General features: G+C 48.5%; 1 protein-coding gene across 8 annotated transcripts in view; it reads left to right on the top strand.

Annotated features, from left to right (window-relative positions):
- The first annotated feature begins 813 nt into the window (after nucleotides 1–813).
- ankrd12 (ankyrin repeat domain 12) overlaps nucleotides 814–27663 on the top strand; it is a 253951-nt gene continuing 227101 nt past the window's right edge. For 4 of the 8 annotated variants that reach the window (XM_038808701.1, XM_038808699.1, XM_038808694.1 and 1 more), the window contains exon 1: nucleotides 814–1020. The gene's annotated coding sequence lies outside the window, so the exon portion shown is untranslated. Of the gene's footprint in view, nucleotides 1021–1042; nucleotides 1172–5454; nucleotides 5643–27663 lie in introns of those variants that run through there. The other 4 variants (XM_038808700.1, XM_038808698.1, XM_038808697.1 and 1 more) reach the window with 4 other exon arrangements.

Here is a 27663-nt window from a genome sequence, read left to right as displayed (position 1 = left end):
CACCGCACAGCAATCAGCTTCCGCGCCTGCGCGAACCCTTCACAACGTGGGGGGCCACGTCACAAACTCGCCCTCGAGCAAGAGTTACGGCGCCTGCGCGATCCTCTCCCCCGCTCCACCCCTGACCCGCCGAAGCTGCCACAGCGCCTTCGCGGAACCCCCGCCCGCCCCCCGCGCGCGCGCGCACACACACACACACACACAACCCGGCGGCCGAAGGCCTCACGGCGCGTGCGCGCGCCCTTCCCCCACCCACTCCACTCACAAACATCGCCTCCGCAAACAGCTGCCACATGTCACGGCGCCTGGACGCGCTTCCTCCACCAGCCCCCTTAATAAAAAAAAAGAGAGGAATGCAGCGGCAAACCGTCTCCTCCCGAGAAAAGCAGCGCCTCGCAGCATTTACACCGCACTCCCTTCCCTCATCGACACAATAGCAAAATCCGTCGACTGATAAAATTAACCAACCTTTTAACTAATTGAGCCAACGGACGAATTTTGCGTTTAACTCGTTTTTATATATATTCAAAACCTTCAGGAGCGAATGCTATGCTAAAGGAAGCTACTCTCCGGCTCGCTGGCGGAACGGAGCCCCCTCTTCCTTTTCTAGAACATTCTTCGGAGACGTTACGTCACGGGTGGCCAGGCGCCGCCGGTGGATGCCGGGAAAGTGCCTGTTTGAGGCTCCCATCGAGCTCACCCAGAACACAAACCGGGGTGGGGGCGTGAATCATATTTCATCGGGAGGGGGACGAGAGAGAGAGGGGGTCGAACATCATGTTATGAGAAAAAAAAAGGATTCCTTTTAAATTGTAAATCGTTAAAAGGGCCGGGCCGACCTGGGGAAACGGACCAATCGGGAGGCCCGTAACAAAAGGCTTGGGCCGGCGGCTCACGTGAGGCGGCCCCGGCCAATCGGGGGGAGCGTTGGGCCCGCGGAAAGTCAAAGGCCGTCGCGGAGATGGAACCTTATCAAAGGTCTCGCCGCTTATAATTCCTGGCTTTACAATATCAATACACGTACGTACCGTTTATTTACCCATCTCCCTTCCTCAGTCACGTTAGAGTTAACGTCGCGCTTTTCCCGGTGGCTCTGCAGCGCGTGTATTTTGTCTCCCCCGCCCCCAGCAATTTTCAACGCGTTTCTTCTTCCCACGTCCCCTTCGATCAGGTAAAATAAAAAGGGCCGAGCGGTTAAATGATGTTTTGATGATGAGGGGGCCCCCCCCCCTCCTCCGCGGCCGCCATCGGTGATAATGTGTTGTGACTGTTCCTGATGCAGGAGCTTGTCCTGCCCTTTTGGTCAGAGTGCCCGCCTCTGTCCTCTATTTTGTTGTCGAATGGTTTAGCATTAGACCCTTTTCACGTCGTTTAAATGTTCGATCCTCTATCTTAATTTATTTTGGTTATTTCACTTTGTGTGTCTCTCTCTCTTCCCCCCCCCCCCCCCCCACCATCTCTGTCCACCCCCCCCCCCCACCATCTCTGTCCACCCCCCCACCATCTCTGTCCACCCCCCCCCCACCATCTCTGTCCACCCCCCCCCCACCATCTCTGTCCACCCCCCCCCCACCATCTCTGTCCACCCCCCCCCCCACCATCTCTGTCCACCCCCCCCCCACCATCTCTGTCCACCCCCCCCCCACCATCTCTGTCCACCCCCCCATCTCTGTCCACACCCCCCCCATCTCTGTCCATACCCCCCCCATCTCTGTCCACCCCCCCCCACTATCTCTGTCCACCCCCCCACTATCTCTGTCCACCCCCCCCCCACTATCTCTGTCCACCCCCCCCCACTATCTCTGTCCACCCCCCCCCCACTATCTCTGTCCACCCCCCCCCCCACTATCTCTGTCCACCCCCCCCCACTATCTCTGTCCACCCCCCCCACTATCTCTGTCCACCCCCCCCACTATCTCTGTCCACCCCCATCCTCTCTTTCCACCCACCCCCCCATCCTCTCTTTCCACCCCATCCTCTCTTTCCACCCCATCCTCTCTTTCCACCCACCCCTCCCACCCCCATCCTCTCTTTCCACCCACCCCTCCCACCCCCATCCTCTCTTTCCACCCACCCCCATCCTCTCTTTCCACCCACCCCCATCCTCTCTTTCCACCCACCCCATCCTCTCTTTCCACCCACCCCCATCCTCTCTTTCCACCCACCCCCATCCTCTCTTTCCACCCACCCCCATCCTCTCTTTCCACCCACCCCCATCCTCTCTTTCCACCCACCCCCATCCTCTCTTTCCACCCACCCCCATCCTCTTTCCACCCACCCCCCATCCTCTCTTTCCACCCACCCCCATCCTCTCTTTCCACCCACCCCCCATCCTCTCTTTCCACCCACCCCCCCCATCCTCTCTTTCCACCCACCCCCCCATCCTCTCTTTCCACCCACCCCCCCATCCTCTCTTTCCACCCACCCCCATCCTCTCTTTCCACCCACCCCCCCATCCTCTCTTTCCACCCACCCCCCCATCCTCTCTTTCCACCCACCCCCATCCTCTCTTTCCACCCCCCATCCTCTCTTTCCACCCCCCCCATCCTCTCTTTCCACCCCCCCCCATCCTCTCTTTCCACCCCCATCCTCTCTTTCCACCCCATCCTCTCTTTCCACCCCCCATCCTCTCTTTCCACCCCCCCATCCTCTCTTTCCACCCCCCATCCTCTCTTTCCCCCCCCCCCATCCTCTCTTTCCACCCCCCCATCCTCTCTTTCCACCCCCCCCCATCCTCTCTTTCCACCCCCCCATCCTCTCTTTCCACCCCCCCCCATCCTCTCTTTCCACCCCCCCCATCCTCTCTTTCCACCCCCCCATTCTCTCTTTCCACCCCCCCCATCCTCTCTTTCCACCCCCCCATCCTCTCTTTCCACCCCCCCCATCCTCTCTTTCCCCCCCCCATCCTCTCTTTCCCCCCCCCATCCTCTCTTTCCACCCCCCCATCCTCTCTTTCCACCCCCCCATCCTCTCTTTCCACCCCCCCATCCTCTCTTTCCACCCCCCCATCCTCTCTTTCCACCCCCCATCCACTCTTTCCACCCCCCCATCCTCTCTTTCCACCCCCCCCCCATCCTCTCTTTCCACCCCCCCATCCTCTCTTCCCCCCCCCCCATCCTCTCTTTCCACCCCCCCCATCCTCTCTTTCCACCCCCCCCCATCCTCTCTTTCCACCCCCCCCATCCTCTCTTTCCACCCCCCCATCCTCTCTTTCCACCCCCCCCCATCCTCTCTTTCCACCCCCCCCCATCCTCTCTTTCCACCCCCCCCCCATCCTCTCTTTCCACCCCCCCCATCCTCTCTTTCCACCCCCCCCATCCTCTCTTTCCACCCCCCCCATCCTCTCTTTCCACCCCCCCCCCATCCTCTCTTTCCACCCCCCCTCCTCTCTTTCCACCCCCCCCCATCCTCTCTTTCCACCCCCCCCCATCCTCTCTTTCCACCCCCCCATCCTCTCTTTCCACCCCCCCATCCTCTCTTTCCACCCCCCATCCTCTCTTTCCACCCCCCCCATCCTCTCTTTCCACCCCCCCATCCTCTCTTTCCACCCCCCCATCCTCTCTTTCCACCCCCCCCCATCCTCTCTTTCCCCCCCCCATCCTCTCTTCCACCCCCCCATCCTCTCTTTCCACCCCCCCATCCTCCTTTCCACCCCCCCCATCCTCTCTTTCCACCCCCCCCATCCTCTCTTTCCACCCCCCCCATCCTCTCTTTCCACCCCCCCCATCCTCTCTTTCCACCCCCCCATCCTCTCTTTCCACCCCCCATCCTCTCTTTCCACCCCCCCCATCCTCTCTTTTCCACCCCCCCATCCTCTCTTTCCACCCCCCCATCCCTCTCTTCCACCCCCCCATCCTCTCTTTCCACCCCCCCATCCTCTCGTTCCACCCCCCCATCCTCTCTTTCCACCCCCCCATCCTCTCTTTCCACCCCCCCATCCTCTCTTTCCCATCCCCCCCATCCTCTCTTTCCACCCCCCCATCCTCTCTTTCCACCCCCCCATCCTCTCTTTCCACCCCCCCATCCTCTCTTTCCACCCCCCCCATCCTCTCTTTCCACCCCCCCATCCTCTCTTTCCACCCCCCCATCCTCTCTTTCCACCCCCCCATCCTCTCTTTCCACCCCCCCATCCTCTCTTTCCACCCCCCCCCCCCATCCTCTCTTTCCCCCCCCCCCCATCCTCTCTTTCCACCCCCCCCCATCCTCTCTTTCCACCCCCCCCCATCCTCTCTTTCCACCCCCCCCATCCTCTCTTTCCACCCCCCCCCCATCCTCTTTCCACCCCCCCCATCCTCTCTTTCCACCCCCCCCATCCTCTCTTTCCACCCCCCCCCCCATCCTCTCTTTCCACCCCCCCCCATCCTCTCTTTCCACCCCCCCCCCCATCCTCTCTTTCCACCCCCCCCCATCCTCTCTTTCCACCCCCCCCATCCTCTCTTTCCACCCCCCCCATCCTCTCTTTCCACCCCCCCCCATCCTCTCTTTCCACCCCACCCCATCCTCTCTTTCCACCCCCCCATCCTCTCTTTCCACCCCCCCATCCTCTCTTTCCACCCCCCCATCCTCTCTTTCCACCCCCCCATCCTCTCTTTCCACCCCCCATCCTCTCTTTCCACCCCCCCCATCCTCTCTTTCCACCCCCCCCCATCCTCTCTTTCCACCCCCCCCCCATCCTCTCTTTCCCCCCCCCCCCCATCCTCTCTTTCCACACCCCCCCCCCCCATCCTCTCTTTCCACCCCCCCCCCCCATCCTCTCTTTCCACCCCCCCCCCATCCTCTCTTTCCCCCCCCCCCCCCCATCCTCTCTTTCCACCCCCCCCCCCCATCCTCTCTTTCCACCCCCCCCATCCTCTCTTTCCACCCCCCCCATCCTCTCTTTCCACCCCCCCCCATCCTCTCTTTCCACCCCCCCCATCCTCTCTTTCCACCCCCCCATCCTCTCTTTCCCCCCCCCCCCCCCCATCCTCTCTTTCCACCCCCCCCCCCATCCTCTCTTTCCACCCCCCCCCCCCATCCTCTCTTTCCACCCCCCCCCCATCCTCTCTTTCCACCCCCCCCCCATCCTCTCTTTCCACCCCCCCCCCCATCCTCTCTTTCCACCCCCCCCATCCTCTCTTTCCACCCCCCCCCTCTCTTTCCACCCCCCCCCCCCCCCATCCTCCCAAATAATTCGGGAGTAAATATTTGCACCGATAACAATTGTTGACTGTCGTGGAGCGACTCTTTGAATTTGTTGCTCATGTATGTTTGATTTTTTTTTGGAGCGGGGGGGGGGGGGGAGAAAGAAAATCGCCCCTCTTCCCGTCGTATACTGAAACGCTGTTGAAGGGATTTGAAAGGTTTGTGTTTGGAGGGAGGGAAGCGTTGTTCTTTCACTTTAATTTGAAAAGGCAGCAGTATCTCTTTAAAAAGTGGTGCAGCTTTCTGAGACACGGCAGTGGTGACGCGTCTTGTGCTGAACTAAAATGGCTTTATGCTTGTAGTCAGTGGCTTGTTGGTAAGTAAGGAAGGCAGCATTTGTATGTGGGTTGTCCGAATCCGCTTGGCAAATAATGCCGGTAATCGCATAATGACATGATGCTGCTGTAACGAAAGGAGACTGGTCAACCATTTCACTTAAGTGTTGGATGATCGAGGCACAGGTTGGTTGATGAGCATTATAGAGGAAAAAAAGTGGTTCAAATTAAATCCGCTGATAATTAGATGGAAGTTTTTTAAAAAATGTGAGTGACTCATCTAAACACGTTTTGATGTGTATATACACACGATCTGATGACTATTTAATTCAATTCCCTAGATTTAATTACGATGTAACAGTCTGGTAGTGCGAATTACAATTCTCTCGGGAATGCAGACATTTTAAATCTTTGCAAATCGTGACTTTTGTGCGTGTGTGTGTCTGAAATCAGATTTGGATCACCAAGAGAATGAGGACCAGTTTAGTAAACAGGAAATGGGTTTATGTTGCTTTTAAAAGCTTTATTTATAGCGGCATAAAAGTGTTATGCGCAAAAATTACTCTATTTCAGTAAGACTGAAATGAGCTCTTGCAACTGACGTTTTGTGGCTTAAAATTAGAGCTTTGAAAATAGGCTGCCCCAATGGCATTAATTTATCCGCCCTCCCCAAGAAGAAAGCAGGCTGTTGTGATTTGTGCATTATATCTTGGTGTCGTACATTATTTCATGTGACAGGCCTTTTTTCATTTCTGCTTTTCAGAATAATGAAAATCTAATTTTTATGGTGAGCTTAGAGACTTTAGTCGTTGGTACTTCAGATTTTTCTCTTAATAGTTTAGTGGAAAATACTTTATTCAATACCTGACTTGAGTTAAAGCCAAATATCAGTTTCCTGTGGCTTAGAATTTGAATCACATTTTGTTTACAAGTCAAAGATGTCAATTTTAAGTAGGGAATTTTGTTAGATATGCCTAAGGCTGTATTCTTAGCCTGTCCTATCACAGTGCTGAAGTATAGGAAGCAGCAGGGTGGCATTGAGGCTGGGCTGGTGAGAAGTAGATGCAAGGTTCTCTGATTGTTTTTTTTCTAATATACTACATCTGGGTGACACCCACGAGCCTCGGCTTCTGCTGCAATAACCTAACTTTGCCTGCGCCATCAATGCCAATGGTGCTGCTATACTCTGCACTGAACTGCCTGACTGGCGATTAAATCATGGATGTGTCAACACTTTCTTCAGCTAAATATTAGTAAAATTCAATATTGTGGTAAAACCTCTTGTAGATAATGTCACTATAAGGTAGCATATAATGAAAAAAAATTCCCTCTGTAACAAGATAAAATGGATGAGCATGGAAGAATGAAACATTGAAAGAGATCTAATGACTGCCCTTCAGAGAAAAGATGGAAGAAGTGCTGAAATAGAAGATGTTTAAATAAAAGATGTTTAGCTGGATCACAGATTGCGCATTAGTTGAAATTTCCTTGAGCTTCATGTAGGAGAGGCCAGAATCTTTCACCTTGGGGTCCTGACACCATCTATGTGCTTCTACTTTCAACTTAATTAGTCTCATCAGGTTAAATATAGATTTAGATCCTCCACATTCTCTTTCAGTTAAATTTTGCATCCTGGGTTGGCCAATTTTATGGTCCAGAATCATATAAATCAGACCCGTGGGAGGTCTTTAGGTCCATTGATCATGCCGGTGCTGAATTTTCAACTCTTGATTATTGTCACAAGTAGGCTTACGTTAACACTGCAATGAAGTTACTGTGAAACTCCCCTAGTCGCCATACTCCGGCACTTGGTCGGATACACTGAGGGAGAATTCAGAATGTCCAGTTCAGCTAACAAGTACATCTTTCGGGACTTGTGGGAGGAAACCGGAGCATCTGGAGGGAACCCATGCAGACACTGGAGAACGTGCAAGCGGGAATCGAACCTGGGACCCTGGCGCTATGAAGCAATAGTGCTAACCATTGTGCTATCTGTTTTCCATCCATATTCTTGAGCTTTTCATCTGCTGCACTGTCTTTCTTTAACTAAATTTGGAGTACCCAGTTCTTTTTTTCTAATTAAGGGGCATGAGACCCAAGCAGACACGGCGAATGGGCAAACTCCACATGGACACCCACCCGGGGTCAGGATCAAACCCAGGTCCTTGACACGTGAGACAGCTGTGCTGACCACTGCACTACCATGCCGCCCATCATCTGTTGCATTGTCTGCCTGAAAAACCCGTCCCCGTCTCCATAGCTGCTCATCACAACAATTGATTACTCCAACACTTTTTAAATACAGCCACCTCTCTTCCATCTTCCGTTGGCTCCACTTCATTGTGGAGCACTATAGAAATGGATGCTCTAGATTCAAGTTCATCATCTGCACACCCTCACCTCCTGAAATCATACGTTTGTATCATTTGGAGGTCTTGAAGCCACTTCTAATACCCAGTAACTTTATCCCCGTTAACTTTTTAATTCCCTGACGGTATGGGTATTGTTCCATTACATTGTTTGTGTGTCTGTATTTACATTTGAATTTGCATGGTCACTATCATTGGACAAAATTTGATCCTGTCCTCAGCTGATGATTAGAAGCATATTTTTGAACAGGATTAGTGAAAAAGTAGTTTGGTTTTCTTTAATATCAAATCCATATTTAGTTTGCAACGTTATGGTAAAGTGCAGGGAATAGATTAGTTTTATTGGGGTAAAAGAAGTGGCCATAGTCCCAGATGACCGTAGGCTGCTTTCCCCTTTGATAGAGAGAGCTGATTGGTGGTTATTTACCCTGAGGATCACCACATCTCAGCACGGTAGCTCAAGTGGATAGCACTGTGGCTTCACAGCGCCAAGATCCCAGGTTCGATTGCCCGGTGGGCCACTGTCTGTGCGGAGTCTGCAAGTTCTCCCCGTGTCTGCGCGGGTTTCCTCCGGGTGCTCCGGTTTCCTCCCACAGTCCAAACACGTGCAGGTTAGGTGGATTGGCCATGATAAATTGCCCTTAGTGACCAAAAAGGTTAGGGGGTTATTGGGTTACGGGGATAGTGGAAGTGAGGACTTAAGTGGGTTGGTGCAGACTCGATGGGCCGAATGGCCTCCTGCACTGTATGTTCTATGTCAGGTGAGGGGCAAGGTAGAGAAGGTACTTCATGAGTAACCTCAGCCAGTGGGGGAATTGAACCCGCCTTGCTCTGCATCACAAACCAGTTGACCAACCAACTGAGCTAAAACTGGTGGCGTGCTAATCAATGTGTATTTGAGGTTGAAGGAAAATTTAGTTTCAGCACTGTGATTCAATTCAGAGTTCACCTTCAAAATAAAATTTTCTATGGGCTAACATGAGTGCATGTATTTGTTTTGATTTATTCATGACTTTAATTCATGATGCTGACAGATATCTTCTGCTTTTGTCTTCGCAACAATGAGTACATTCAAAAACAATTAATTAGAATTTTATGCAATGTTAGGGGATAACGGTCTTCAGCTGCTTCATCAATGACCTCTCTTCCACCATAATGTCAGAAGTGGGGATGTTCGCAGATGACTGCGCAAGTTTGTTTTTAATAAACATTTTATTGAGGTATTTTTGGTGTAGTAACAACAACAAAATAAACATTACACATGAAACCATAAACATAGTGCAAAGCCATTTACCTCTCGTACAGGCCTCCGGGCTGCCAGGAAAGCAAAGGCCAGAACGTCTGTCGCTTTCTCCTCCTGGATACCCGGGTCTTCTGACACCCCGGAAATCGGCACCTCTGGACTCAGCGCCACCCTTGTTTTTAACACCGTGGACATGACGTCCGTAAACCCCTGCCAAAATCCCCAAAGCTTTGGACATGTCCAAAACATGTGGACATGGTTCGCTGGCCCTCCTGCACATTTTGTGCACCTGTCCTCCACCCCAAAGAATCTGGTCATCCGGGCCACTGCCACTTGAGCCCGGTAACAACCTTAAATTGTATCGGCTGATCCTGGCTCATGTTGCAGACGTGTTGACTCTACTTAACGCGCCTGCCCATAGACCATCCTCTCTCTCACCTCCCAGCTCCTCCTCCCACTTGCGCTTCAGCTCCTCGGTCTGCGTCTTGTCCGACCCCATAAGCTTCTTCTAAATGTCCAAGACGCTCCCTTCTCCTTCCCACCCTCTGGAAACTACCCTGTCGTGAATCCCCCTTAGCAGTAGGAGCGGGAAGGTTGACACCTGTTTATGAAGGAAGTCCCGCACCTGCAGATACCTGAATTCGTTTCCCCTCGCCATCCCAAACATTTCCTCCACGCCCTCATACTCGGAAAGCTCCCCTCGCTGAACAAATCCCCCATCCTCTCAATCTCTGCCATAACCAGAACCAACCCACCCATCCATACTCCCCGGGGCAAAGTGGTGATTATCGCAGATTGGGGCCCAGGCTGATGCTCCCACATGCCGCCTCCACTGGCCCCAAACTCACTCTCAGGGCCGCCACCACCACTGGACTGGTGGAGTACCGTGCCGGCGGGAACGGCAGAGGCGCAGTTATCAACGCCCCAAAACTGGTGCCCTTCCATGAAGCTGCCTCCATACGCACCCATGCCATCCCTCCCCCACCACCCACTTCCTGATCATGGCTACATTAGCCACCCAGTAATAGTTGCAAACATTTGGTAGTGCCAGCCTGCCTTCTTTTCGACTCCGCACAAGCATTACCTTCCTTACTCACAGGGTCTTGACTGCCCAGACGAAATCCGTGATCACTCTGTTGACCCGCTTAAAAAAAGGACCACGGAATAAAGATGGAGAAACACTGAAATACAAATAGGAATCTCGGGAGGACCATCATCTTCACCGTTTGCACCCTCCCAGCCAGGGACAACGGATGTGCGTCCCATCTCCGAAAATCGTCCTTCATTTGGTCCACCAGCCGGGCCAGATTCAATTTATGCAGCCGGTCCCATTCCCGGGGGCATTCCCGTCTCGTCCCCCGGTGCAGTCTAAAATAGTCCGATGTTGTCCTATTGCCACAGGCACCTGATACAGTAACCTAACCCAGTCAATAAAGCCCCGCCCGAATCCGAACCGTCCCAGTATCTCCCACAGACAGTTCCATTCTACGCTATCGAAAGCCTTTTCTGCATCCATTCCGATCACTACCTCCACCTCCCTACCTTCCGGGGGCATCATGATCACATTTAACAGCCTTCTTACATTATCTACCAACTGCCTGCCCTTAACAAACCCCGTTTGGTCCTCCCCAATAACGTCCGGAACACAGTCCTCGATCCTGGAGAACAAGATTTTGGCCAGCAACTTGGCATCTACATTCAACAGTGAGATCAGCCTGTAGGACCCACACAGCTCCAGGTTCTTGTCCTGCTTCAGAATCAGCGAAATCGTGGCCTGTGACATCATCGGGGGCAATACCCCTCTTTCCCTTGCCTCATTGAACATCCTCAACAACACTGGCCCCAATATTCCCGAGAAAGTTTTATAAAATTCCACTGGGTACCCGTCCGGACCCGGGGCCGTAACCGCCTGCATGGCTTTCAAGCCCTCCACTATCTCTTCCAGCCCAATTGAGGCCCCCAGCCCTTCTACCTGCTCCTCGTCCACCGTTGGGAAATTCAGCCCCTCCAAGAAGTGCCTCATCCCGTCCAGCCCCGTAGGGGGCTCCGACCTGTACAGCCTGCTGTAGAAATCCCTAAACGCCTTATTCACCCCTACCGAATCACCAACCAGGTTACCCTCACCGTCCTTTACTTTCCCTATTTCCCTAGCTGCCTCCCTCTTCTTAATCTGCTGTGCAAGCATTCTGCTGGCCTTCTCTCCATGTTCATAGATCGCCCCCCTCGCCTTTCTCAGCTGCTCCACCGCCCTCCCTGTGGTCAGCAAACAAAACTCCGCTGTTCCCTTAAAAGCCCTGCCTCTGGGGTCTCCGCATACGTCCTATCAATCTGTAGTAACTCCTTTACCAGTCGGTCCGTCTCTGCCCTGTCCACCACCTCCCTATGGGCCCGGATCAAGATCAGCTCCCCCCTGACCACCGCCTTCAGTGCTTCCCACACCACCGTTGCTGAAATTTCCCCCGTGTCATTGACCTGCAGGATGCTCTGAATACGTTTCCTCAGCCGCTTGCACACCCTTCATCCGCCAAAAGTCCCACATCCAACCTCCAGTGCGGGCGCTGGTTGCTGTCTTTACTAACCTGCAGGTCAACCCAGTGCGGAGCATGGTCTGAGATTGTAATCGCCGAGTACCCCGCGTCCACCACCCCAGCCAGCAAGGCCCTGCTCAAAATCAAGAAATCAATTCGGGAATACACTTTATACACGTGTGAGTAGAAGAACTCCTTCACCTTTGTCTGCCCAAATCTCCATGGATCCAACTCCCCCATCAGCTCCATGAACCCTCTTAGTTCCTTTGCCATTGCTGGCACCCTGCCCGTTTTCGAGCTTGACCGTCTAAGCCAGGGTCAAGAACTGTATTGAAGTCCCCTCCCTTGACCAACCTGCGTATCCTCTTGATAAACTCCACATCATCCCAATTTGGCGCATACACATTTACTAATACCACCTGCACACCCTCTAACCTCCCACTGACCATAATGTACCGACCTCCCATGTCCGAGACTATTTTACCCGTCTCAAACACCACCCACTTATTGATCAGGATCGCGACACCTCTAGTCTTTGAATCTAGTCCCGAGTGAAAGACCTGACTGACCCCGCCTTTCCTCAATCCAATCTGGTCCGTAACGTAAGGTGCGTCTCCTGCAACATTACCATGTCCGCCTTCAATCCCTAAGATGCGCGAACACACGTGCCCTTTTGACCAGCCCATTTAACCCTCGAACATACCAGGTGATCAGCTTAGTTGGGGGGGGGGGGGGGGGGTGCTCATTGCCGCCCCCTCGCCGATCAGCCATCCCCTTTTTTAGGTCCACCTCAAGTCTGTGCTCCGCGCCTCCACCGGTCCACCCCCAGGCAGACCCCGCCCCCAACCTCCTCTCTGTCCCTCCCTCGTCAGCAGAACATCTCCCCCCCCCCCCCCCCCCCCCCCCCCCGCCCGCTCATACAAACAAAATCCTCCATCAAACAATCCCCATACAAATGCCCAACAGAAAAACACCAAGATCAAAACAAGCACACCTCCATCCCCCAACAGTGCAAATGAAAACCGTAACTCACTCAGCTCTGCCGCTGGTTCCAAATCAATGCAAACGGCATCACAAACATCTTCCATGAAATCAAAACGAGAAACTTTTTACAAAAACAGAGAAACAAAAACATGAACGTTGCAGTCAAGTTCAAAAGTTCTCAATCCATCCCCAGCCCTTTTCTTTATCGCAAAGTCCAACACGTCCTCAGGCGACTGGAAGTAGATGTGCTGACCCTTATGCGTGATCCAGAGAAGGACTGTGTATAACAGTCCAAACTTCACCGTTTTCTTAAAACGGATCGACTTGATCTGGTTGAAGTCTGCTCCTGGCCACCTCTACACTCAGGTCCTAGTAAACTCGCAGGATGCATTTGTCCCATTTACAGCTTTGTGTCTGCTAGGCCCACTGTAGAATGCGCTCTTTAGCCAGGAACCTGTGGAATCTCACCACAATTGCCCTGGGGGGGGGGGTCTCCCATTCGCGGCTTCCTCGCGAGTGCACTGTGAGCCCTATCCACCTCCAAGGGCCAGGAGAATGCCCCATCCCCCAGCAGCTTCACAAACATGTCTGCGATGTATGCCGTTCCTTCGGACCCCTCCAGGAGCCCAACGATTCTTAGGTTCTGCTGGTGGAACCTATTTTCTAGGTCCTCCACCTTCTCCAGGAGCTTCTTCTGCTGATCCCTCAAGCATCCCCACCTCCAGATCCACCGCAGTCTGATGTTCCTCCTGCTCAGTCAGCGCCTTCTGGATCGCCCGATCCTGGGTGTCCAGTCTAAGCTCCAGCCGCTCAATTGACTCTTATCGGGTCCAAGCAGTCTGCATAGCAAAGCCTTCCTGAATGACTTGCATCAGGTGCTCCACAGACTGCTGGGTCGACAAGCCAGAGGTTCGAACCTCCACCATGCGGTCTTCTGTTGCAACTACATCCCAGCCTTCTCTATCTTGTTTCTGCCCTTACGAACATTTCTAGTCCTTCTCTCCATGCACCAAAGTGGGAATTCAGTAAACAATTGCCACTAACATCCGTTTTACAATTCAAGTCCAATAGAAAAACCGGGGAAAGGTCCAAAAGTCCGACCAGAGCGGGAGCCACCAAATGTGCGACTTACTCCTTCATAGCCGACACTGGAAGTCCATGCCTGCACAATGTTGAGCACCACTTATGACTCCTCATAATGAAGCAGACCCTGTCCAAATGCAGCAAAACCTGAGCTGACAATTGCCAAATTACATTGGCGCCACACGAGTGCCAGGCAATGGCCATCTCCTACAAGAGAGGATCTAACCATCGCCCCATGACATTCAATGACATTACCATCGCTGAATCCACCACAATCAACATCCTGGGGCGGGGGGGGTGACCATTCACCAGAAACTGAACTTGCCATATTAATATTAACCTGGGGCTGGTTTAGCACACTGGGCTAAATAACTGGCTTGTAATGCAGAACAAGGTAGCAGCGCGGGTTCAATTCCCGTACCAGCCTCCCTGAACAGGTGGCAGAATGTGGCGACTAGGGGCTTTTCACAATAACTTCATTGAAGCCTATTTGTGTCAATAAGCTATTATTATTAATACTGTAATGCTAGAGCAGGTCAAAAGGCTGGGAATCCTACAAGTAACTTGCCTCCTGACCCCTCAAAGCCTGTCCACCATCCACAAGGCAAAAGTCAGGAATTTAATGGAATACTCTCCACTTGCCTGGATGAGTGCAGCTCCAACAACATTCAAGAAGCTCAACGCCATCCAGGACAAAGCAGCCCGCTTGATTGCTACTCCTTCCACAAGCATTAAATCCCTCCACCACCTTCTAACAGCCGTGTGCACCATCTACAAGATGCACTGCAGTAACTCACCATGGTGCCTTAGACAGCACATACCAAATCCATGACCACTACCATCTAGAAGGACAAGAACAGCAGATGCCTGGGAACACTAACACCTGGAAGTTCCCCTCCAAGTCACTCACCATCCCGACTTGGAAATATATCGTCGTTCCTTCACTGTCGCTGGGTTAAAATTATGGCAGTCCCTCCCTAACAGCACTGGGGGTGTACCAATGCAGCAGTTCAAGAAGGCAACTCACCACCTTCTGAAGGGCAACTGGGGAAGGGCAGTAAATGGTGGCCTAGCCAGAAATGCCTCCATTCTGTAAATGGGGGGAAAAAAGAAAGATGTCTACTGTTTGTATTATAAACTGTGTGACAAATGTAGGATTTGAGATATATTGGATTATAAACATTTGACAATTAAGGGTTAAGAGTCTGGGATTCTTTGGGAGGCAAATGAATACTTTGTCTCAGTATTCACCAAAGAGAAGGATTATAGGCCGGTGAGCCTCACGTCAGTGGTAGGGAAACTATTGGAAAATATTCTTGCAGATAGGGTTTACTCACAGTTGGAAACAAATGGACTTATTAGTGATGGGCAGCATGGTTTTGTGATGGGGAGGTTGTGCCTCACTAATTTGATCGAGTTTTTCAAAGGTCACAAAGATGATAGATGAGGGAAAGGCAGTAGATGTACACATGGATTTCAGTAAAGCCTTTGACAAGGTATCTCTTGGTAGACTGGTACAAAAGGTGAAGTCACATGGGATCCAAGGAGAGCTGGCAAGTTGGATACAGAATTGGCTTGGGCACCGAAGACAGAGGGTAGCAGTAGAAGGGTGCTTTTCTGAATGGAAGGCTGTGACTTGTGGCGTTTTACAGGGATTAGTTCTGGGGCCTTTGTCATTCGTGGTGTATATAAATGATTGGGAAAAAAAATGTAGCTGGCCTGATTTGTAAGTTCGCAGACGACACAAAAATTGGCAGAGTTGTGGATAGTGAAGAGGATTGTCAGAGAATACAGCAAGGTATAACTGGTTGGAGTCTTGGGCGGAGAAATAGCAGATGGCGTTTAATCCGGAAAAATGTGAGGTAATGCACTTTGGAAGGTCCAATGCATGTAGGAATTACACAAGAAATGGTTGAACTTTTGCGAATACTGATGGGCAGAGATACCTGGGCGTGCATGTTCACCAATCACTGAAAGTGGCAACACGTGGATAAGAAGGCATGCTAGCCTTCATCGGTCAGGGCATTGAATATAAAAATTGGCAAGTCATGTTGCAGCTGGACAGGACCCTAGTTAGGCCTCATTTGGAATATTGTGTACAATTCTGGTCGCCACATTACCAGAAGGATGTGGATGCTTTGGAGAGGGTACAGAAGCGGTTTAGAACATAGAACATAGAACGATACAGCGCAGTACAGGCCCTTCGGCCCTCGATGTTGCACCGACATGGAAAAAAAAAAAACTAAAGGCCATCTAACCTACACTATGCCCTTATCATCCATATGCTTATCCAATAAATTTTTAAATGCCCTCAATGTTGGCGAGTTCACTACTGTTGCAGGTAGGGCATTCCACGGCCTCACCACTCTTTGCGTAAAAAACCCACCTCTGACCTCTGTCCTATATCTATTACCCCTCAATTTAAGGCTATGTCCCCTCGTGCTAGCCACCTCCATCCGCGGGAGAAGGCTCTCGCTGTCCACCCTATCTAACCCTCTGATCATTTTGTATGCCTCTATTAAGTCACCTCTTAACCTTCTTCTCTCTAACGAAAACAACCTCAAGTCCATCAGCCTTTCCTCATAAGATTTTCCCTCCATACCAGGCAACATCCTGGTAAATCTCCTCTGCACCCGTTCCAAAGCTTCCACGTCCTTCCTATAATGAGGCGACCAGAACTGTACGCAATACTCCAAATGCGGCCGTACCAGAGTTTGGTACAGCTGCATCATGACCTCATGGCTCCGGAACTCAATCCCTCTACCAATAAAGGCCAACACACCATAGGCCTTCTTCACAACCCTATCAACCTGGGTGGCAACTTTCAGGGATCTATGTACATGGACACCGAGATCCCTCTGCTCATCCACACTACCAAGAATTTTACCATTAGCCAAATATTTCGCATTCCTGTTATTCTTTCCAAAGTGAATCACCTCACACTTCTCCACATTAAACTCCATTTGCCACCTCTCAGCCCAGCTCTGCAGCTTATCTATGTCCCTCTGTAACCTGCAACATCCTTCCGCACTGTCTACAACTCCACCGACTTTAGTGTCGTCTGCAAATTTACTCACCCATCCTTCTGCGCCCTCCTCTAGGTCATTTATAAAAATGACAAACAGCAACGGCCCCAGAACAGATCCTTGTGGTACGCCACTCGTAACTGAACTCCATTCTGAACATTTCCCATCAACTACCACTCTCTGTCTTCTTTCAACTAGCCAATTTCTGATCCACATCTCTAAATCACCCTCAATCCCCAGCCTCCGTATTTTCTGCAATAGCCGACCGTGGGGAACCTTATCAAACGCTTTACTGAAATCCATATACACCACATCAACTGCTCTACCCTCGTCTACCTGTTCAGTCACCTTCTCAAAGAACTCGATAAGGTTTGTGAGGCATGACCTACCCTTCACAAAACCATGCTGACTATCCCTAATCATATTATTCCTATCTAGATGATTATAAATCGTATCTTTTATAATCCTCTCCAAGACTTTACCCACCACAGACGTTAGGCTCACCGGCCTATAGTTACCGGGGTTATCTCTACTCCCCTTCTTGAACAAAGGGACCACATTTGCTATCCTCCAGTCCTCTGGCACTATTCCTGTAGCCAATGATGACCTAAAAATCAAAGCCAAAGGCCCAGCAATCTCTTCCCTGGCTTCCCAGAGAATCCTAGGATAAATCCCATCCGGCCCCGGGGACTTATCTATTTTCACCTTGTCCAGAATTGCCAACACTTCTTCCCTACGCACCTCAATGCCATCTATTCTAATATCCTGGGTCTCAGCATTCTCCTCCACAATATTATCTTTTTCTTGAGTGAATACTGACGAAAAGTATTCATTTAGTATCTCGCTTATCTCCTCAGCCTCCACACACAACTTCCCACCACTGTCCTTGACTGGCCCTACTCTTACCCTAGTCATTCTTTTATTCCTGACATACCTATAGAAAGCTTTTGGGTTTTCCTTGATCCTACCTGCCAAAGACTTCTCATGTCCCCTCCTTGCTCGTCTCAGCTCTCTCTTTAGATCCTTCCTCGCTTCCTTGTAACTATCAAGCGCCCCAACTGAAACTTCACGCCTCATCTTCACATAGGCCTCCTTCTTCCTCTTAACAAGAGATTCCACTTCTTTGGTAAACCACGGTTCCCTCGCTCGACCCCTTCCTCCCTGCCTGACTGGTACGTACTTATCAAGAACATGCAATAGCTGTTCCTTGAACAAGCTCCACATATCCAGTGTGCCCAACCCTTGCAGCCTACTTCTCCAACCTACACATCCTAAGTCATGTCTAATGGCATCATAATTGCCCTTCCCCCAGCTATAACTCTTGCTCTGCGGGGTATACTTATCCCTTTCCATCACTAACGTAAAGGTCACCGAATTGTGGTCACTGTCTCCAAAGTGTTCACCTACCTCCAGATCTAACACCTGGCCTGGTTCATTACCCAAAACCAAATCCAAAGTGGCCTCACCTCTTGTTGGCCTGTCAACATATTGTGTCAGAAAACCCTCCTGCACACATTGTACAAAGAACGACCCATCCAATGTACTCGAACTATATCTTTTCCAGTCAATATTAGGAAAGTTAAAGTCTCCCATAACAACTACCCTGTTACTTTCGCTCTTTTCCAGAATCATCTTCGCCATCCTTTCCTCTACATCTCTAGAACTATTAGGTGGCCTATAGAAAACTCCCAACAGGGTGACCTCTCCTTTCCTGTTTCTAACCTCAGCCCATACTACCTCGGAAGAAGAGTCCCCATCTTGCATCCTTTCTACCACCGTAATACTGTCCTTGACTAGCAGCGCCACACCTCCCCCTCTTTTGCCCCCTTCTCTGACCTTACTAAAGCACCTAAACCCCGGAACCTGCAACAACCATTCCTGTCCCTGCTCTATCCATGTCTCTGAAATGGCCACAACATCGAAGTCCCAGGTACCTACCCATGCTGCCAGTTCCCCTACCTTATTTCGTATACTCCTGGCATTGAAATAGACACACTTCAAACCACAGACCTGAACACTGCCGCCCTCCTGCGAAGTCAAAACTGTGCTCCTGACCTCTCTACTCTCAATCTCTCGCACCCCAAAACTACAATCCAGGTTCCCATGCCCCTGCTGAATTAGTTTAAACCCCCCCAAAGAGTACTAACAAATCTCCCCCCCAGGATATTGGTGCCCCTCAGGTTCAGATGTAGACCATCCTGTCTATAGAGGTCCCACCTTCCCCAGAAAGAGCCCCAGTTATCCAGAAATCTGAATCCCTCCCGCCTGCACCATCCCTGTAGCCACGTGTTTAATTGCTCTCTCTCCCTATTCCTCATCTCACTATCACGTGGCACGGGCAACAACCCAGAGATAACAACTCTGTTTGTTCTCGCTCTGAGCTTCCATCCTAGCTCCCTAAAGCCCTGCCTGACATCCTTGTCCCCTTTCCTACCTATGTCGTTAGTGCCAATGTGGACTACGACTTGGGGCTGCTCCCCCTCCCCCTTAAGGACCCGGAAAACACGATCCGAGACATCACGTACCCTTGCACCTGGGAGGCAACATACCAAACGTGAGTCTCTCTCGCTCCCACAAAATCTCCTATCTGTGCCCCTGACTATTGAGTCCCCAATTACTAATGTTCTACTCCTTTCCCCCCTTCCCTTCTGAGCAACAGGGACAGACTCCGTGCCAGAGGCCCGTACCCCATGGCTTACCCCTGGTAAGTCGTCCCCCCCACAAGTATCCAAAACGGTATACTTGTTACTCAGGGGAACGACCGCAGGGGGTCCCTGCACTGACTGCTTCTTCCCAGTCCCTCTTACAGTTACCCATCTATCTCCAGTCTTTGGTGTAACTACTTCCCTGAAGCTCCTATCTATGACCCCCTCTGCCTCCCGAATGATCCGAAGTTCATCCAGCTCAAGCTCCAGGTCCCTAACACGGTTTTTGAGGAGCTGGAGTTGGGTGCACTTCCCACAGATGAAATCAGCAGGGACACTGACGGCGTCCCTCACCTCAAACATTCTGCAGGAGGAGCATTGTACTGCCTTCCCTGACATCCCCTCTAGATTAAAAAAAAACAAGAAAAAGAAAAAGAAAGGAAGAGCTTACCTGATATTACCTCAAACCCTGATCCCGCTGAAAGGTAAGCAAATTTAAAGGCACTCACTCACCTTCACGACAGGCCCCTGCTCCCGCTTCCCAACCACCGTGGGGTGGGGGGGTTGGTTAGAGGAGGAGGTAGGGTGGGAAACACTCACAAAGTGTTTCGGGTTTAACTGTCACTTGCCAACAGCCCCTCCACAAACCACCTTCAACTTAGGCTGACCGCACGGCACGTATGCAAATTTCCCCAGAACAGCTGATCAGTAGCTCTGCTCTGCTGCCCTCTGCTGGTTGCTTGCCTTTACTCAAACTCCTTGGGTCTTCTTTTACTAGGATGTTGCCTGGTATGGAGGGCACCGGCTATGAGGAGAAGTTCGATGAACTGGATCTGTTTTCACTGGAACGACGCAGGTTGAGAGGGACCTGATCGAGGTCTACAAGGTGGCATGGACAGAGTGGTTAGTCAGATGCTCTTTCCTTGGGTAGGAGAGCCAAGTACTAGGGGACATAGGTTGAAAGTGCGCGGGGAAAAAAAGTTAAGAGAGTGGTAAATATATGGAACGTGCTGCCTGGGGAGATGGTGGGAGCAGGTACGATAGAGGCATTTAAGGGACATCTAGACAGAGATGAATAGGGTGGGAATGGAAGGATACGGACTCCATAAGTGCTTATGGTTTTAGTTTAGGCAAGTACCATGGTCGGCGCAGGCTTGGAGGGCTGAAGGGCCAGTATCATTGCTGTTTTGTTCTTTGATTCATGTGTTTGACTGCGGTAGTCATGTTATTTTTTAAATCTTGTTTTGCAAGACCAGAAAACTTTTAAAAGCCTGAGGTAAAATTGACCACAGAATAAAACAGCCTGGGCTGGTGTGCTGCTGTTTGACTAGGGAAAAGTCCTGGGGAGTTAATGTAGTTTCAGCCTGGAGAGTTGATTTGTTTTGAGCTTGGGAAGATGATGTCATTGCTGGGTGGTGCTAAGGTATTCAGACATTTTGAGAAAGTTTTTGAATTGAGTTCTAATCTGGCTACTCTTTAAGACCAGAAGTAAAGACTTCTGCTCTCACAGTAGACAAGTAACAGTATTTAAAGTAGTGCAGACTTGTCTGAGGACAATTAAGAAGCTGAAACAAGACAGTTGAAATAGCTTTTTGAAGATATCAGCCAGAAACTGCAGGGATTCTAACGGGGCCAAATCTATTCTGGAAAGCAAATATTGCTCTGTGCCATTGGGATGGATTGAGAGCTATGCGTTTTTTTCCTTGTTGGGAATAGATATAATAATTACGGGTATGGTATTTACTGTATTGAGTAGTATAGTTCAAGGTGTAATTTGTAAGCTATTTTTGGGTGTGTTAAAGAGTTTAATATTGTGTTAACAAAAAAATCCCTATTTCTTCATGCAATCACTCCCGGAGAAAGGTATTCTTTCCGCACCTGCCGTACCCACATATTGTGGTTTCGGTCCAGTACCCTAGCCACTGTTGGGGTCTGGTCCGGAATTAGAACATAGAATTGTAATAAGTGTGAGCAAAACCAATGTAGATCATCAGTTGAATCGGATGAATATGACTGATTGTTCCTTTTTCTGGACTGCACTTTGCAGCCATCATGAAGGAGGGTGATAATTCAGAACATTGGAACGTCAAAAGCGTTTAATTGCGAAGGATGTTTTGGCAGAGAATTGTTTCTTCCCATTCCCATATCTCTTAGCCCAACTTCAAGCCTTGCTGCACAAGCAGTATGTTTTGAATTTTCCATACCAGCATATTTTATGGACTTTTGAGGAAGATTACCAGTTTGTGCTGAATTATTTGTATTTATTTCGTCAACCCATAGCCACTAACTACTGGTTAGAAACAAAATAAATTTAATGTTGGACCCTTACTGTGATGAGGAAGATTTGCTTTGATTCCATCGGGTCAGCTGGAAGTCCCAGAATGGACCCCTAGCTCTGATGACGAGTAATCCAGACTCTAAATGTTAGCTCTAGTCTCTCTCCATAGATCCTGTCAGACATGCTGAGACTTTCCAGTATTTTTTGTTTCAGATTCCAGAATCCGCAGTAATTTGCTTTTATCCCAGATAGTGACTGTTTTAGTTAATAATCCATCCATTTCCTATCTTTGTTTCATGCCAGCATTTTAACTATTTATATAAGATAACGTATGACATAGTATTGTTATTTTAGAAGTGCATTTTAAACATTCGAGACAGCTACACATGCTCCAGCGGTTTTTTCTGTGTACGTTGCTGAAAACAATTCCTCTGTGCAGTCATGGAGGGGAAAAATGCTAAGAAATTGAAAGATACCGAAGGGTAAAGGGTAATAAGGATGAGCCACAAGAAAATTCCATGTTTGGGGAGTTAAAATAAATGTACTGGTATTTTAGGGAATTTCACAAGGAACCTGAAATTAATTATATTGATATTTTAATGCTACAGTTCTATTCCACTGCTGGTTAGTTAGTTTAACTTAAACTCTCGACGGGGCTACCAACCATTTCGTAAACAAACAGGATGAGCAGACTGTGAATGTAATTTCCCACTTGCCCACAGCCTGAATCAGTTCCTCCGGCAACATGGTGTAACTGATGTGCTTAGCTTAGTCATTCTTTCAATCCAGTTAATCAAGTCATTATGCAAGGTAGGTTGGAACCGGTTGGACAGGAGAATAATTTATTCCCTTTGTGTTTTATGATGTATAGTAAGGCCATATTTACTTTAAAAAACAACTTCATATATTTATAAATGTCGTAACAAACACACAGATTTTTTGAAGAGGTACCTTATTTATAAAAAAAGGATTTTCGTCCATGTCTTAGACTTCACAAGTGACAGGCCATATTCCACTTTAGTAACACCTGGATTTTCAAGTAAAGCAAAGCTCTTTACACTTGAACATAAGCAATGTGTTCATGCCCTTATTTTCAATCAACATAATTTTCAAAACCATGTGCGAGAGGAACTGAGATGATATTCGGAATTTGTGTGGCATATGGTTCAAGGAATGAAAATCTGTTTTATTTTCAACAGTCCAATCTTTTGTCAGCATGCTAATAGTAGTGGTTTTTTTTTTCATTTTCTTTTCAATCTTTACTCTTCCCCTGTTCTGAATACTGTCTGTCACCAGTGTTCAAATATGGTTATATAGTCTGTGGCATTGATGTCATCTGACTGAGAAGCTAAAATCAAGCTGATTTCTGTCCATGTCAACAATTTGCATGTACTTGCATTCCAGAAGGGCCTCTGGACAGCAATTAGGCTAAGAAGATTTTTTTCCTCCTCTCTAGTTTTTAATCCTGAAGCTAACTGCATTGCCACTGTTGCCAACACTCTGCTGAAACCTGCTTTCTCTGCAGCTTTTAGAAGTCTTCTGGAATTTGTTAATAGCAAACCTGATATGCACTGTATGAGGAAAAGGCATGTTTTCTTTGTTTTTTTTTATATATCCGCGTTATTTCACTTCCCCCACTTTCCCCCCCACAATGCTACCAGATGAGAATTGTACTGCTACTTATTAGTGTGTAACCACAAAATTAAAGGGGCAGTGCTTTTTTCTGTGTAAGATGTCTAATTGTTTCCTTCCTGCTGCATTTTTAAAAATTGAGAACAAAGCATAATAGTCAAGGCATGTATTGCAGTACGCTGTCAAGATGGAAAAGATTTAAAGAGGATGGTGTAATTTGGATTTGAAGGAGGTAGGATTACATACACGTTTCCTTTTAACCAATGCTGATTTTCTTGTACCAAACCATTATTTGTGATAGGACAGACCTTGGTTCCAAATTCACTAGAATCTGGAACTTAGAATTTTACCAACCACGTGTTCCAACAACTGATGTTGACCAATTTAAAGCTGAAATTGTGAATATCTGTTTTTTATATATAAATTTAGAGTACAAATTTTTTTTTTTCAATTAAGGGGCAATTTAGCATGGCCAATCCACCTAGCCTGCACATCTTTCAGTTGTGGGGGTGAGACCCACGCATACATAGAGAGAATGTGCAAACTCCACATGGACAGTTTGCCGGGATCGAACCTGGGTCCTCCGTGCCGTGAGGCAGCAGTGCTAACCACTGCGCTACCATGCCGCCCCTCAAAATTGTGTTTATCGATAGAATCCTAAAACTGTTTCGACAAGCTATCGGACATCTTTGTCACTGTGTTTGCTAGTACCTTGCTGAAAGCTATGACATTAACTTTTTAATATTGACAATTAGCAGAAAAGGGTTTATGATCCTTGAAACCATGTATGTATGCCTGATGCTTTTAGTATTTCTTGTGAGGTGCTCACTCCAATTGTTATTAGTACAGCCTTCTTTGATTGTTTTACTTGAAATTGTGTGGAGGTCGAGTACAGGGTAAGGAGTCAAAGATATGGGACAACTTATTGGGGAAACCTGAAGATTGGAAGAAAAATAGTTCCATAATATTTGCTAAAAGAGGCCAGGATTAACAATGGCACCGTGAGCTTTTAATCAATATTGTTCGCAGTTGTAAGAACATAAATTTGCTAAGACTATAGAAATTTAAGTTTCAGCGCAAGCTGTGTGGAATGCAGCCATTTTATGTCGAGTTGTACCATGTGATGTCATGAAATTCTGTTTCAGTGCCATGAATCCGAATCTGACGTTTGATAGTCTATTGATGGACTATTTATGATATTTTATCAAATGATTTATAGGGGGGAAAAGGCCACCTCTAATTTTATTCTACTTGTTCCTTCTCTCTTTCCCCCCCTCCCCTCAACCCTCTTGCTGAAGATAATTTGCGTAACCCTTGGATACTATTCATTAAAGAGTTGTGATGAGTAAAATGTTTGTTTAGGGAATGGGATTTTTAAAAATACATTTAAAGTACCCAATTCCCTTTTTCTCCAATTAAGTGGCCAATCCACCTACCCTGCACATCTTTGGCTTGTGGGGGTGAGACCCACGCAGACACGCGGAGAATGTGCAAACGCCACACTGACCGTGACCCAGGGCAGGGATTGAACTCGGTGCCATGAGGACGCAGTGCTAGCCACCCCTTATGGAATGGCATTTGAATGAATTTATTAAATCAAAACAAGGAGCCCATAAACACTATTTTACTTTAAAATTACAACATTGTTGAAAGGTCAAACACAATTGAGGGCTTCGAAGGAAAAAAACTGAATTCCAGATTTACAGTGGATAAAAGCAAATTACTACGGATGCTGGAATCTGAAACAAGAGAGAAAATGCTGGAAAATTTCAACAAGTCTGGCAGCATCTGTAGGGAGAGAAAAGAGCTAACGTTTCGAGTCCGATGACTCTTTGTCAAAGCTAACAGGCAGAGAAAGTGGGAAATATTTATCCTGTGGAGTGAGAATGAAAGATGAGACATAGCCACAGAAACCTAGGTTAACCGGGTGCTAATGGCCACAGAAACCGAGGGGAAAGAGTGCTAATGGCAGTCCCCAGAGAGGACAAAAGAGGTGAAAGGTCAAACAGCAGGGAAACGTAACATCAGAGGATGAACTGTAGATGTGGGGGAAGGGGGAAGCAAAGAGGAGACCGGTGAAGGAAAGGTGGATGAGATTTGGGGGGAAATTAAATGTATACGAAGAAAAATAAATGGTAAAAGACAGTTAAAATGAAATGAAAACAAATGGGCTGGGGTGGGGTAGAGCTGATAATCTGAAGTTGTTGAATTCGACGCTCAGGCAAGAAGGCTGTAGAGTGCCTAACCGGAAGATGAGATGTTGTTGCTCCAGTTTGCAATGTGCTTCACTGAAACATTGCAGCAGGCCAAGAATAGACATGTGGGCATGGGAGCAGGGTCTTTTGATTTGATAGAACTATGGTTCTGTACAGCTGCAACATGACTGGCCAATTTTTATACTCAATTCCCCGGCCAATGAAGGCAAGCATGCCGTATGCCTTCTTGACTATCTTATCCACCTTTTCAATGACCTGTGGACCTGTACACCTTGATCTCTCTGACTTTCAATACTCTTGAGGGTTCTACCATTCACTGTATATTCCCTACCTGCATTAGACCTTCCAAAATGCCGTACCTCACATTTGTCCGGATTAAACTCCATCTGCCATCTCTCCGCCCAAGTCTCCAAACAATCTAAATCCTGCTGTATCCTCTAACAGTCCTCATTGCTATCCGCAATTCCACCAACCTTTGTGTCGTCTGCAAACTTACTAATCAGACCAGTTACATTTTCCTCCAAATCATTTATATACGCTACAAACAGCAAGGGTGCCAGCACTGATCCCTGCGGAACACCACTAGTCACAGCCCTCCAATTAGAAAAGCACCCTTCCATTGCTACTCTCTGCCTTCTATGACCTAACCAGTTCTGTATCCACCTTGCCAGGTCACCCCTGCTCCCGTGTGACTTCACCTTTTGTACCAGTCTACCATGAGGGACCTTGTCAAAGGCCTTACTGAAGTCCATATAGACAACATCCACTGCCCTACTTGCATCAATCATCTTTGTGACCTCTTCGAAAAACTCTATCTCTGCCTGTTAGCTTTGACAAAAGTGTCATCGGACTTGAAACGTTAGCTCTTTTCTCTCCCTACAGATGCTTCCAGTCTTGCTGAGATTTTCCAGCATTTTTCTCTTTTGTTCCAGATTTCCAGTTCTCTGTACACTCAAACTAGTCCACAACACAACCACAAGAATTAGGAACAAATGTAGGTTGTTCGGCCCGTCGAGCCTGCAATAAGACCATGGCAGATCTGAAAAAACAAAATAACTTGCATTGAAAATTCAGTCTTAGTGAAGTTGCTTGTGACCTGTTGTGAAGCATTTGATTAGAGGAGGCTGCCTGTTTCTCATCAAAGTTCGGCACAACATCGTGGGCCGAAGGGCCTGTTCTGTGCTGTATTTTTCTATGTTCTATGTTTTTTCTCTGACTGTGGCCTCAACTCCACTTTCGTTTGTTACTGCATTCCCAAACCCTTGAATCTAACTCTGCCTTCGATGTATTCAATGACCTAACCTCTCTTGCTCTCTAGGGAAGACAATTCCACGCACTAAAGATTCCCTTGAGAGAGAAAATTAATTCTACTCATTCCAATCATATATGGGAGACCCCTCGTTCCAGTCTCACCCATGAGGGGAAACATCCTCTCGGCATCCATCCTGTCGAGTTCTCCCAGGGTCTTAGATGTTCAATCTATCACTTCTTGTTCTTTTAAACTGTAATGGGTATAGGGCCAACCTGCTCAACCTTTCCTCATAAGCTAACCCATTTATCCCCAGAATCAGTCAAGTGAACCTTCACTGAGCTGCTTCTGATGCAATTATATCTTTCCTTGAGTAAGGAGACCAGTGTACACATCATCCCAGATGCAGCCTCACTTTGTACAATTGTTGTAACACTTCCCTACTTTTATGAAAAATGAAAAAAAAATGGAAATCGCTTATTGTCACAAGTAGGCTTCAAAATGAAGTTACTGTGAAAAGCCCCTAGTCGCCACATTCCGTCGCCTGTTCGGGGAGGCTGGTACGGGAATTGAACCCATGCTACTGGCCTACCTTGGTCTGTTTTAAAAGCCAGCTATTTAGCCCAGTGTGCTAAACCAACTCCATTCCCCTTGCAATAAATGGCTACATCGCATCTGCCCTCCCAATCTCTTGCTGTACCTGATGAGCACCTTTTGTGATTAATGTGCCATAGTACCTAGGTCCCTCTATCCCAGAATTCTGCAATCTCTCTCCATTTAAATAAGATCATTCTTCCCAAAGGGCATGTTCAAATTTTGTTTAATCGCATAAAATATCTAAAGCCCTTCATAGACTCTTATGTTCCCATGCCAACTTTCTTTCCTACCAATCTTTGTATCACCAAAAAATTTAGCTACAATATATTCAGTCTCTTCATTCAAGTCATAATCTAG

The sequence above is a fragment of the Scyliorhinus canicula genome, chromosome 10 (assembly GCF_902713615.1).
Source record: "Scyliorhinus canicula chromosome 10, sScyCan1.1, whole genome shotgun sequence".
NCBI classification, from domain to species: Eukaryota; Metazoa; Chordata; class Chondrichthyes; order Carcharhiniformes; family Scyliorhinidae; genus Scyliorhinus; species Scyliorhinus canicula.
This window is presented reverse-complemented; position numbering and strand designations above follow the sequence as displayed.